General features: G+C 49.1%; 1 long non-coding RNA gene across 1 annotated transcript; it reads left to right on the forward strand.

Moving 5' to 3' along the window:
• Positions 1-2,598: 2,598 nt before the first annotated feature.
• LOC147358510 (uncharacterized) lies at positions 2,599-13,732 on the forward strand. Its single transcript, XR_015142361.1, has 2 exons — positions 2,599-3,323; positions 12,821-13,732. It is a non-coding gene; the product is annotated as an uncharacterized LOC147358510 (long non-coding RNA).

Below are 13,732 nucleotides of genomic sequence, written 5' to 3' on the forward strand. Positions count from 1 at the left end.
CGTCAAATAAACCAAGGGGGCAATTTAAAAAGACAAGAGGCAAATTGCCAATAAACAAATGAAAGTAAGTTCAGTCTCGCTTGTAAACAGGGAGTTGCGAATTCAAACACTGGAATACCATTTCACACCCACCAGCTTGGCAAAAGTTTTATAGTTTGACATTACCAGAGTGTTGTTGAGGAAGCCAAGCATGGGAACTCATATATTGCTACTGAGGTGTAAATTGGTACAACCGCTTTGAAAAACTGTTCATCCCCAGTAAAGCTGCCAATTCACACGGCCTGAGCCCAGCAATTCCATATCCAAGTATCTATCTGGGTGGCTACTTTCACACAAGGGGATGGGGAAAAAAAAAAAAAAGAAAATTAATTGTACCTTTGTTTCTAACAACAAAAAAATGTGAAAATTAGCTGAATGTCTTCCACAAGGAGATGAGTAAGGAGTGGTGAATGCATTCAATGGGACCCTAATCAGCAGTGAAAATGTATGATTTAGAATCACATGTATCAGTGTGGCTACATTTCAAAATCACAGTGCTGAGTGAAAAAAGCATTGAAAATGCTTTTTCAAAAGAAGAATGCCATTTCTTCAAAGTTTACAAGCATGCCAAACAATCTTATGAAGTGTTTATAGGCACAAATGTTTGTAAGAAACAAACAAACAAACAAAAAATACAAAAGCACATATGAGAATGATGAACCCGAAGTACAGGAGAGTGGGTACCCAAGGGAAGGGACAGAAATGGGTTCAGAGGGCACCACTTAGATCTGTAAAGTTTGTCCTTAAAAAAAGAGAAAAGACTTGAGGGAAAAGCTTGAGATTGACATATACACAGAGGAGCCGCAACTCCATAGACTGTAGCCTGCCAGTCTCCTCTGTCCATGGGCTTTTCCAGGCAAGAATACTGGAGCAGGTTGCCATTTTCTTCTCCAGGGGATCCTCCCAACCCAGGGATCAAACTTGAGTCTCCTGCATCTCCTGCATTGGCAGACAGATTCTTTACCACTGAGCCACCTGGGAAGCTCCAACTACTATACATAAAATCGATAACTAATAAGGACATACTGTATAGCACAAGGAACTCTACTCTTCAACCCCGTGGACTGTAGCCTGCCAGGCTCCTCTGTCCATGGGATCCTTGAGTCAAGAATACTGGAGTAGGTTGCCATGCCCTCCCTCCAGGGGATCTTCCCGACCTGAGATTGAACCTGTGTCTCCTGTGGCTCCTGCATTGCAAGCGGATTCTTTACTGCTGAGTGGGGAAGCCCACTATATATAAAATTGATAACTACTAAGGACCTACTGTAGAGCACAGGGAACTCTACTCAATACTCTGTAATGATCTATATGTGAAAAGAATCTAAAAAAGCGTGGATATATGTATAACAGATTCACTTTGCTGTACACCTGAAACGAACACATTGTAAATCAACTATAACCCAATCAAGGAAAAAAAAAAAAGATTTTAAGAAAAAACAGCAAATGTTAAACTTTGGCAAGGAGGTGGGTGCCAGGGGAGGGGTATAGAACAAACAGGTGTTAAGGATATAATCTCTGTAGGGTTTTTTTTTTTTCTAATATAATTTGATCTATCAAAGGAGAATTCAACTGAATGGGGGGGAGGGTGGGGTCAGGGAAGCGGTCTCTGAGGACATGATGCTTACTTAGGATGAGAGCCAAACACTGAGTAGGTGAGAAAGGACAGAAAGGTAAACCAAACGGAGAGAACAGGCTGTACGGAGATGCTGACATGGAAAGGTGAACATAGAAGCTGGTAACTGAGAGCCCGGTGTGACCAGAGCAGAGGGGGAAGCAGGTGGGGTGCGGGGTGAGGGTGGAGGGTGGTGCAGAGGCCATCTTGAAAGAGCAGGCCTTCGTGCCAAATATGACTCAAGCAGCAGGGACGGAAAGCTCTGGGGGTCCAGAGACACTTCACTCAGCCAGATAGCAGAAGCGGGAAGGCAGTCTTCAAGAGGTGACTCACATCTTAAGCGTTGGAGAATGAGTAAGAGGAGGCGGAGGGAGGTGTAAATTCCCTTGATCAGGCCCCACAGCAGTAAAGATACTGTTGGTCCCAGCAGGGGCCGACACCCAGGACTAGCTCCGGATAAAGGTGTCAGATAGAAAACGGCAGAGGAGGGTGTCCGTGAAGACGGAATGGGCTGGGGTCCCAGTCCGGGCAGCCTTAAGCGGAGAAAGGCATGGCCAGGCATGACTAGGTACCCGCTCTGGCGGGTGCAGAGGCTGGATTTGAAGGAGGCGGCAGTGCGGGGAGTGTGTTACAGCCAGTGGGAGAGGGACACCTGAACCAGGCTGCCTGGAATTAGAATGAAGAAATGGAGAGTGCCTGGAGAGGTGTTTAGAGGGGAACGCTAGGAGTCTAGTTTGATGGCCCTGCCATCACTGAGAGGGACAAGACGCGGCGAGTTGCAGATGCGTGCAGGGTAAGCCAAGTGGAACTGTCCGGCCAGGCCAGCGAAGAGACTGGGCGTCCCGAGGGCTGCAGATGGAGCTGGGAGTGGGAGGCGCCTCCTGTGGGTGGTTGCTAACCACTCACAGCAAACGAGTTGGTCCAGGAGGGAAGAGGAAGAAGAAAGTGAGCGGATCGCTGGGGACGAAAAGGAATCAGAAGGGCGATGCGGGGAAGCAGAGGACAGGAGGGGAAGGAAGGACCACGCAGACGCTGAGCGGCCGCTAGGAAGTCAGCCCTGCGCGGGACTGGGCGGGTCCGGGGCGCGCGGGGCTGCAGGCGGAGCCCGGGTGCGCCCGGGAGCCCGGCAGACGCTGGAGAGTCCGCCCAGGCCTTCCCGCTGCCTCGGCCGCCGCCGGGGATCGCAGGGCACTCGCGCGGCCGGGCCACCCGGGCCGTCCCCGGCTCCCCGCGCATCCAGGCCGCGCCTCCCCACCGCCCGCGGGGCCCGGCTACGTCACTGCGGCTCTGACGCGCGCTAACGGAGGCGCGGGCGGAGAAGGCGCGGGGCGGCGCGAGTGTCCTCGCGGGAGGTCCGGTCCTCGCAGCCCGCGGGCCGCTTTCTTGGCCCTTCTCCAGGGGAACCTCGATTTTTCCAAACTCTGGAAGGCCGGCTGTCCTTCGGCCACTGATAAGGACAGCTAGCACCTGGTAAAAGATTTTAACAATGCCCGCAAAGAAATAGCCGGACCCAGGAAAGACTAGTAAGAGCCGCCAGCTAGAGTTCTGCTCGTGTGCTCGGCGGTCCTAGGAACAATAATAACGACCACAACCACAGTAGCCACCATTTATTGAGCGCTTACTCTGTGCCAGGCACGGTGTTAAATGCTTTGCAGGCAACAAACCCTCGGAGGTAAGTACCGTTATTATCCCTATTTTGCAGGGATCAGGGCACAGAGAGGTTAAGTAACTTGCCCCAGGCGCACAGCTGGCTGATGTCCAGTGCCATAATTTCAGCCCAGACCGTCTGATCCCGTGTAATCGTCAGGTTAACCCGCCAAGGTCGGGATCATTTTCTCCATCTTCAAGATGAGGAAATTAAGGCACACGGAAAATATAAGTACCTTGCCCAAGGTCACCTAGCTGGAAAATGGATGAGGCAGAAAGCGAACCCAGGGCTCCTCTCAGTCCGCAGACCCCGCGGTCTTGGCCAAAGGCGATGCTACTTCCAAACCACCTCCGACAGCCCAGCAGGCTGTGGCCCCGGGTCCCCAGGGGCGCAGCCTCTGCGGGGTTTGGGTGGCTTCCCGCGGCCTCCGATCTCGGATGAATCGGATGTTTCCGAGCATCTTCTCTAATGAGTCCACAGGTGCCAGATAGAGATTCGCCTCCCGAAATCCGGTCGGGGACCAGTCGGCGAGGTCCTCTGAAGGGATGGAGCCGGGGCGGAGGTAGCGGGAGGGATCCCGGGTCCCACCTGCAGAGCTGCGTTGACTGGCGGCTTGCCCCGCGCGGCCGGCAGAGGGCGCTGCCGCACGCGCCTCGGGTCCCACGATCCCCAGACCCTGGGGCTGGCGGGCCTCCGCCTGCAGGCCCGGAGACTCAGAACCCCAAAGTGGGAGCCTTTTATTCCGCGTAGCTGGCAGCGCGCCCCCCCGCCCCTCCCCATCTGGCCCTTCGTCTCAGCCTTGGGCCTGCTTTTCCTGACCACTCTTCCCCATCGTGTGCGCTCCTTCCACCCCAACCATCTGCCTTCAAGATTTCCCCAGTCCCTGCACTGCTGGTGTGGTCAGCTCTTAAGAGGCAAGAACACCGATCCTATCCCATTAAAAGACATCCCATTATAAGTCAAACTCGGCCTTGTCTCCCTTCCTTTATAGACCCTCTGGTGATGCAAAATTGGCAAAAATCATCCATTGAATGATGAACTTGCTTTCCTTCTCCAAAACCGGAGAAGGAAATTGGTTAAGGAAGGAGCGAATAGATAAAAGGATCTATTTTTGTAATAGCGACAGTGTATTAAGTACTTGTTTTGTGCTGAGCCCTTTCTGCTTGACTCCTTAATCCTCATTACAGCCCCGAGAGGTGTGCATCATTACTCTCCTTTGACAGGTAAGGTCACAAGACTGCTAAGTAGCAATGCTGAGAATCCACCAGGAGTTATCTGACCTTAAAGCCACATTCCTATCACCCATCACCCAGAATGTACAAGCTGATACAGCTGAACAGAATAGTTAAGATACAAACCATGCAAAAACAAATCAAAATCTACTCTAAGAGTGCTCAGAAAAACCCCATGTGAAACAAGGGTTTCAATGCCTTGCTGAGCCCCAGTCTGAGACTCAATTGTCTGAAACAGGAAAACAAATCCTCAAGGTGCAGTGAGAGGAGAATAGGAATGAGGCATTCAGCTTTCCCTTGGAAGAGCATCCAGAGAGGCCCACTCACTTTCTGTGCCTGGGCTCTGAGGAAATAAAGGTGGTTCTAGGAAAATCTGAAAAGTATGAGAGGAAAAAAAAATCCCTTCTGTGGTTTTTACTTTAACCAAGCCTCATTTCGCTATTTGTGTTTTATTTTTAAACTAATGTGGCTCTCTCCACCCTTTAAATTGGCACGTAAATAGCAAAAACAGAAGGAAGGCCAGCTACAAACTTCAAATGTGGTGGATTTCTCAGGAAGGAGGTACCTGACTTGAAGTGGAAATGAGGATTAAATGAGGTGCCTTAAACATTTCAAAGACAGACTTTCCACAAGGAATTTAGATCATAAGTCTTTAGAACGGGAGCTTTGTCTAGGTTTAGGCTGGGGGTAGTGTTGACAATTTGTGAGCGAGCTCTCAGAAGGTGGAAAACGAATCACACTTTCAGTGTCCGCATCATCTAATCATCTGGGCTATCACTTTGCTTATGGCTTTAAAGGGTGGCTTCTGGGGGATTTTTCTGTCCTCTGGATCTCAGTCATACACCCTCCCTCAGACCCCTTACTTTTCCAGAAGTTTGCTCCGGGAATTCAGTTGAGATGAAGCAATAGTTGATGATGTCACAAGCTTGGTTTGAGATTGACTGGCCAACTCTGGACTCACCAACTGGAGATTTTTTTCCAAACTGGGAAACCAAAGCAGAAGGAACTTGTCGAGACTTGTCACTTAATAGCTGTGTCTCTCTTGCCCTATGTCTTTGAACTGGAAGGATTCCCCTCTTACCCAAAACAAGAAAGCCCTGAACATCCCAGGCTGCTGCTTGCAAAATTCTTGGACATTTTTGACCTTTTCTCTCTCTGCTGCTTCCCTCATTCTATCAGTGCATTCATTCTACAAGCATGCATCCAGGGCCTACAATCATAGATCCTAGCAGTACAGCAGAGACCCTAACATGGGCTGAGAAGTTTACTCTCTCCCGTTCCCACCTGTCTTCTGACCTCATGGTTCCAACTTCTGTGCCTGGAGAGGCCCAATAGTAGGAATGACTTCCTTCTCCAGGTGAGGACCGGTGCTCAGACACACCTGAAATTCTGTCAGCAACTCCCTGAGATTCCATCCTGTGACCCCAGATACCTCTGTGGTGACTCCATATTTGGTGGGAGGTTTGGGTCCTGATATACCTTCAGAAGCAAGGCTCAGGAATGCTCCAGCTTCACCACTAGCCCAGGTTCCTTCCATTTCCAATAGTCATCCCTTCAGTTTATAAGATCACTATTGACCAAAGTAGCTCAGGCCATATTCATGGAGCATCTGGTACAGTGAAAAATCCCAAAGTGCCATAATACCCCATTGTCCAAAGGAAAATGTTGGCTTAAACAGACATGTGTGATTAACTGGCAAAAGGATGTGTGGGATAATGCTTATGAGTCTTTTGGGTCTTTTTTTTTTTTTTTCATCTTGGGACTGAGTGATCCATAATAATGAGGGGAAGGAAGAACACTAGGCCTGTTTTAGCTTTCAAGATTATTCAAATGGAATAGATTTTCACCATCAACACCCTAGCAAAGACAGAATGCTGAAGGTAAATTGTCACTTTCTGTCTTTTTGGAAAATCCATTAATACTGAATGATCTTGGTTTTAATCCATTCAAAAATTCAGATTATGTCCCTGGAAATCCCTTTAGAAAGTAGATTCCAAATCAGTACTCATTCTTCTTGAATATCCCACTCCTTCCAGATACAGGAGTATTTTCTCTCCTGTTGAGGAAGGAGTGGGCCAGAGACCAGAAGACCCAGGGAGGGTTAAGGACTTTTCCATTAGCTGAGCTGCAGCGCTGTTTGGATCTAGAGAACGTGTATGCGTGTTGTGTCTGCACTGAGTTCATGGTTGTGCATTCTGGCTCATGTCCAAAGCCTCCATAACACGGGGGCTGAGATTTGCCAAAGAAGGCCGATCCGTAAAGAAGGACGTGTGTCCACTCACCAAGAAGGTTTTGATGGTCAGTGTCTGTGTGTCCAGCTGCTGGGGTGAAGAGATTTGGAAACTCCTGAATATTCCTGCGGGGATCTTTCCAAGCCCTTTTGGGAACCGGCAATAGAGCTTGTCTGGGGAAATTAGTTTTGCACTTTCATAGAGTGAGAGAAATTCCTCAGGGGCATTCTTGTAGTTGGGAAGAGAAATCAAACTCCGCTCATTCCTTCAGGGGCCGTGCCCCTACTAAAGCGCACCGAATCCAGTTCGGTTGGTCCAGTCTGGTGCCTTAAGTGGGGGGTGGGGGGGGAGGAGCAGCGAAGTTCAGCGAATTTCACCTGTGGCTAAGTCCCTCCGCCGACTGGAGCAAGCGTGAGATTTCAGGGGATCGTGTTACCAGTGTGTAAACACCTTGAGTGACGGCCAAGGCTCCCGAGAGACCACAAAGGATCTCAAACCCTTCCTATCTTCCTAGAAACCCTGGCGGCCCGGCCGGCTGCTTGCTGTCTGATGCAACAGTTTGCAACGCCGTTCTGGGAGCCGAGCCTGCCGCGGGGCGCGGGGCGTGCGGCCTATGCGCATGCGCGGGCCGGGGCCCGCCCCTCCGGGCAGGGGAGAAGCTTTTCACCAGATGTGCGGGGGGCGGGGCGGGCAGGGAGACCTTTGGCAGCTCGCGCCGGCGATCTGAGCTTAATTAAACTTCTCCCGAGGCATTGGCTGACTGATTGACCCAGTGATCCAAAAAAATCAGAGAGGCCCAAATCGCCCTAATGCCACAGAAGAGCGAAGTTGGGGAGTTGGCTTTCGGTGTCCAGAGCTCGGCTCCTCTTCCCTGAGCGCCCCCAATCCACAACGCTTTCGCGGCGGGGGGTGGGGGGGGCGGTTGCCAAAGCTCACTAGGATGTCAAGGTCTTGCTGGCCTGGGCCTTCCTACCGAATTCTCAAAGAGGGAAGGACAGCGGTTACAGAAGGGGAGGGGTGGGGGCAAAGTTTTGATAGCATCTACATCAGTTATCTGTCCTTCATTTCCCCACCCATGTGCCTTAGAAGGGTTTTTATAAGCAGAAAGGAACATGGCATCTAGATTATTTTCCAAGTTTGTGAGCCATTTAGGTATTGCCTGCATGATTTTCCTCCATACCCACATTCCTCCAAAGTTGTATATTTTAAATTGACTTTTATTAACTTTTCTTATTTTTAAAATTAACTTTAAATCGATTCCCTTTTTCTCCATAGTCTTGCCTGAAGCAACAACATTAGTGAAACCACAGCTTTGATGTGCTAGTCGTATATTTTAATACACTCGAAAATAAACTCATAACTATTCAAATTAAAAAAAAAATGTATGTGTTAGCTAAAAGTGTTTTGTCTGCTACATTTGAAAAAAAGCTCCAGAGGTAATAACAATAACTAACATATGCTGAGTGATTGCCAGTGTCCCAGGCACTGTTCTAAGATTCTAAGTCCTTAGGACACCTTAGAAGGTGGATGTTGTTTACATTTTACAGAGGAGAAAAGAGCCACAGAGAGGTTAGGTAACTTGCACGAAGTCATGGAGTCAGGATGCAAACTCGACTAACCTCACTCTAGACGGATACCGCTATCTATGTGTGCTAAGTCACTTCAGTCATGTCTGACTCTTTGCAACACTTCCAACTGTAGCCTACCAGGCTCCTCTGTCCATGGGATTCTCCAGGCAAGAATACTGGAGTGGGTTGCCGTGGCTTTCTCCAGAGGATCTTCCTGACCCAGGGATCGAACCTGGTTCTCCTGCATTGGCAGATGGGTTCTTTACCGCTAGATGCCACCTGGGAAGCCCCTGGCCTAAAAAGAGGCTAAGTTACTGCTGAAGATCCCCCAGGTGGTTAACATACTCCAGATTTGAACCCAAGTCTGACTGACTGCACAACTGAGCGTTTAACTGATGCGTTGGACTCTTTGGCCTGTTTTCCCCATTCTCACCTCATACAGCTTTATCTCTGTCTGCTTCCCTAGGAATCCAACCTGTGCTTCCAAGCCTTTCTCTCCTCACTTCCTACTGCTCCCCTTCCACTACCCCCTGGATGAGTCAAAGTTTCTCTTTTCTAGTGTTTTCTTCTTTTCTCTGAACTAAAGTTACCCATACAGCTCTGATTTCCTTGAGAATCCCTCCTCTGAAGGTCCTGTCTTTTTCACTGATCGTGGGACTGCTTAGAAAGTCCACCTATCAACATTGAAACTACATTTCCCAGGCTGCCATGCTTGCCTGGAATGAGAGCAAAACTCCTGTGTCAAACCATGTGGCTCCTATTTTGGGGTTGGAAAATCTGGTCACTAGCTTGGATAAAGATTGGTATGCCCATAGACTAATTCATCTGGCCCCAGGCAGACATGAATTTCCCAGGCCTCAATGATTGGGGGTAGGGGTGAGTTATTTCAGCAAACAGAACCTTCAATTAGGGACTTAAATGAAGCCTTGGCATAAGACTTCTAAAAGATGGCTGACCCCTGCCCCCAGAGATGTATTTTCTTTCTGCAACAGCCCTTGCCACCACTCCTTCCCTTTCTTCCCTCGCCCTTCTTCCAGATTCTTCTCTTAATTGTACCATCGTGCCACTCCCTTGTCCCCACCCCCACCCCCATGCCCACACCCACTCTTTAACTGTTTAGTATAAAATCCAGCCCACCAGACTGAGGTTTTCTTCGACCCAAATGTTATTTTCAGAAGGAGCCATTGAGGTTGGGGTGTAATTGCAGCGTTGGGCCTCTGCAAGCCAAGCTGAAAATAATCAGCGAGGCAGATGGGGTGGGAAGAGTGTGCGGTGGCCGCTTCCACCAAAGAGCAGAAGAAACCCAATGGCATGAGTCAGAGGGAGGTGAGTGCCAGGCTGGGCCTCCTGGGCTTACAGCCGGGAGCTGAGTTAAGGAGAAACTGCCCAAGGTGTTGGGTCTTTGTCTGAGGCCGATCCAAGGTGGCCCCTGGCTGCTCATCACGAGTCCATATTTTTTGTGTGACAGCTGCCAAGCTTCTCTTGCTCTTCCTCGATTGGGTCATAGCAGCCAGTACTCCACATGGGCACTTGGCCATCCAGTTGGCTCATCCATCTCTAGAGCAGGGTTTCTCAACTTGGGCACTACTGGCATGTTGGCCTGGATATTTCTTTGTTGTGGGGGACTGTCTTGCACATTGTAGGATGTTTAGCAACATCCTTGGCCTCTACCCACTAGCCTCAGTAACACACACACACACAAATGCACACAAGTCAGGGTTACCCAAAACGTCTCCAGACATGCCAAATGTCCTTGGCTGAGAAAATCACCCCTGATTGAAAACCACTGGTCTAGAGTGATCCAGGCCTATAAAAGGGGTCACAATCAACTGTCCCCATGGTGGCCTCATTGCTTCACACCTGAATGGGCCCTGGTGAAAACTATTGTCCAACTCCTATTTCAAAAGACAACTATTGAATATCTCAAACCCAGCACAAGTGCCCACAGTGTACCAGGCACTGGACAAGGTGTTGAGAATGAAGCCATGAGCAAGGCTGGTGTGGTCCCTCATGGAAATGACTGAGTGATTAAACCACCCTGATTGAGAGACTTGTAAAAAAAAGACCTGGGATACTATAAGAAAATTGAAGAGGGTTTCTCATCTAGGTCAGAGGGGGCTATCGAGAAAGGCTTTTAGGGGACTTTCCTGATAGCCCAGTGGCTAAGACTCCATATTCCCAATACAGGGGGCCAAGGTTCAATCCCTGGTCAGGGAACTAGATCCCACATGCCACAACTAAAGATCCCGCATGCTGCAACAAAGAGCGTAGATCTCAGAACAGCCAAATAAATAAATATTTAAATTAAAAAAAAAAAAAAAAAGGACAAGAAGAAAGGAAGTCTTAGAGGAAATGAGGAATTAGCCAGTTGGAGATTTGAGGACGAGGCAGTGTTCCATGGAGTAGGGACAGTGTTCAGAAGCCCTGAGTTAGGAAGGAATGTCATACTTTCAGGGACCCAAAGAAGTCTTCCATGGACCAGGCTCAGAAGGGTGGGTCATCGTTTTCTCCTCTCACCCCCAACGCTTGTTTTCCCTGTACTCCTTCTCTAGATGTCTAGCATAAGCATGTAGACTTAGGATCATATTTAACCACACCCAACCCCCTTCCTTATCCTTGCTCACCCCCCTCAGTCACCCAGTTACCAAGTTCTGTCAGTTCTGCCACCAAAATCTCCCTGCAGACTATCTGGTTGTCTCCCTTCCCACCACCACAGCCCCGCTGCAGGCTCTCCTCATTACTCAGCCAAATTTGTGAAATAGCTTCCTAACGAGTCATCTTCCAGCCTCTACCTCAGAGAAAGACGCATATCTCCCCATGTCTCTGCTAGCTCACAAACCCTGCGCGGCTTCCAGAGGCCTGGCAGCCAGGCCGCTGCCTCCCCAGGCTCTCAGGTGGCCTTCCTTCACTACCCTCAGCGTCCCTCCCACTCCCGAGCCACACCAGACCACTAGCCAGACCCCGTGGGCCTTCCCGTCTCTGTGATTTTGCTGTTCTCTGTCTGAAAGGCTCTTTCCCAACCAAAATCATTTGGGGGAATTCCCACATAGCCTGTAAGACTCAGAAAAAAATGAACTCATGATACTCTTTGTCCCTTCTGAGAAGCCTTCTCTTCATTCTTTCGGTTGTTTTCACTGGAACTTAGATATTGCTGCTCGTTTACCGTTTATCATGTTGGCCCATAGTGACCTATTTAAACCCATCCCCCTCCCAAAGTCAGAGGGCCTCAGAGGCAGGTAATATACTGGACCCTGCTGGTTGATTACCTAGCACCCATTCTTCCCTTGCCAGCTTCCTAAGAGATGCCAAAGAAGCGTTGGGTTGGCTAAACAGGTCATCCATAACATGGAGAAACCAAACGAACTTTTTGGCTGACCAGTACAAGACACAGTGTATTGTCTAGCAGACACGCTAAGCTGCCATAACAAGCAGACCCAGGATACAGGGGCTTAGGCAAGCCCATGTGCCTCTGTGGAAGCTGGTCCCTTGCCCAGGGGTGGGCCCACCACCCTTTCTAAGAACTGATTCAGGAATCTGTGCCTAAAATCAGTAAGCGGGAGACACTTCTCTGGTTCCACTCTCCTCTTCTCCAGTAACAGTATTCCTTGTTTGGGGCCAAGCAGACAGCTGCCTGGTAAGCACTACATTTCCCAGCCTCCCTTGCAGCTTGAATGGCTGTGAGTCTTAAGTTCTCACTAACAGACAGTGAACAACAGCCTACCACTTCTAAGTGTAAAAGTGAAAGTCGTTCAGTAGTGTCCGACTCTTTGCGACCCCATGGACTGTATAGTCCATGGAATTCTCCAGGCCAGAATACTGGAATGGGTGGCCTTTCCCTTCTCCAGAGCATCTTCCCAACCCAGGGATCAAACCCACGTCTCACACATTGCAGGCAGATTCTTTCCCAGCTGAGCCACCAGGGAAGCCCACCACTTCTAAGCTGTGCCCTCAAAAAGAATGTATATATGCTCCCCTGCCCTTCCCCAGCCCTTCCCCCTTTCTGAGAGGTGAGCAAAATTGAAGCAGTCTCCCTAGACCTAGAGAGGAAAGCCACATTTGGAGGATGGTGGAGCCCTCCTATTAGTCTTGGATGGCTTTCTTCCAAACTCTTCTGTGATATGAAAGAGACAGAAATTTCTATTTTGCTTAGACTTCTGTGTTTGGAGTCTCTTAGACCTGTGATCTAGTCAGGGCCAAAGAGATACAAGGAAAGGTTTGATGGGGGTTTCTGGGGAAGAGCTCTCTGGTTTTTATGAAGCAACATCATGGAGCAACCTTCTCTCTTTCTCTAACTCTGGACATTCCCGGGAGTAGAACTGTGGCAGTGCTCTTGCTACCAGCCTTGGAAATAGGCTATACACAAGGAGAGCAGAGCTGACAGAATCCAGGGAAATGGAGTCATAGTTTCTGGACTAAACAACTTTGAAGTCCACTGTCTTGTCTGCTCGGGTTTACCTAACAAAATACTACCAACTGTATGTTTTTTCCAGTAGTCATGTATGGATGTGAGAGTTGGACCATAAGGAAGCTGAGAGCCGAAGAACTGAAGCTTTTGAACTGTGGTGTTGGAGAAGACTCTTGAGAGTCCCCTGGACTGCAAGGAGATCCATTCAGTCAATCCTAAAGGAAATCAGTCCTGAATATTCTTTGGAAGGACTGATGCTGAAGCTCCAGTACTTTGGCTACCTCATGCAAAGAGCCAACTCATTGGAAAAGACCCTGTTGCTGGGAAAGATTGGGGGCAGGAGGAGAAGGGGGTGACAGAGGATGAGATGGTTGGATGGCATCACTGACTCAATGGACTTGAGTTTGAGCAAACTCTGGGAAATAGTGAAGGACAGGGAAGCTTGGAGTGCTACAGTCCATGGGTTGCAAAGAGTCAGACAGGACTTAGCAACTGAACAATAAAGGGCCTTAAGCAATAGGAATTTACTTTCTCATGATTCTAGAAGGCTGTAAGTCCAGAGCTGGTTTCTGGTGAGGCCTCGCTGGCTAACCTGCAGACAGCCGCCTTCTCTCTGTGTCCTCACATGGCCTCATCTCTGTGTGTGTGTGAGAAGAGAGTGCTCTGGTATCTCTTCCTTTTCTTATAAAGACACCAGTCTGAACGGATAAGGGTTCCAGTCTATGACCTCATTTAACCTTAATTATCCCTATCTCCAAATATAGTCCCCATTGAAGTTAAGGCTTCAACATACGAATTTGGGAGGAGGTCACAATTTAATCCAAAACACCCACCCTACCTCTCGGCTTCCAGTTGCGTGAGCCAAGAAATGTCCTTTTGTCGGAAGCAGCTCACACTGGTTTTCTCCCGCTTCTTCCCTTACGGCGTTTCACCCCTCTTCATCTCCCCCTGGAACCGGCACAGAAGGGGTCAATACATACTTGTGGAATAAATGTTC

Source organism: Bos grunniens, chromosome 15, assembly GCF_055505025.1.
Source record: "Bos grunniens cultivar Pamir isolate PY7600 chromosome 15, Bosgru_T2T1.0, whole genome shotgun sequence".
Taxonomy (NCBI): Eukaryota; Metazoa; Chordata; class Mammalia; order Artiodactyla; family Bovidae; genus Bos; species Bos grunniens.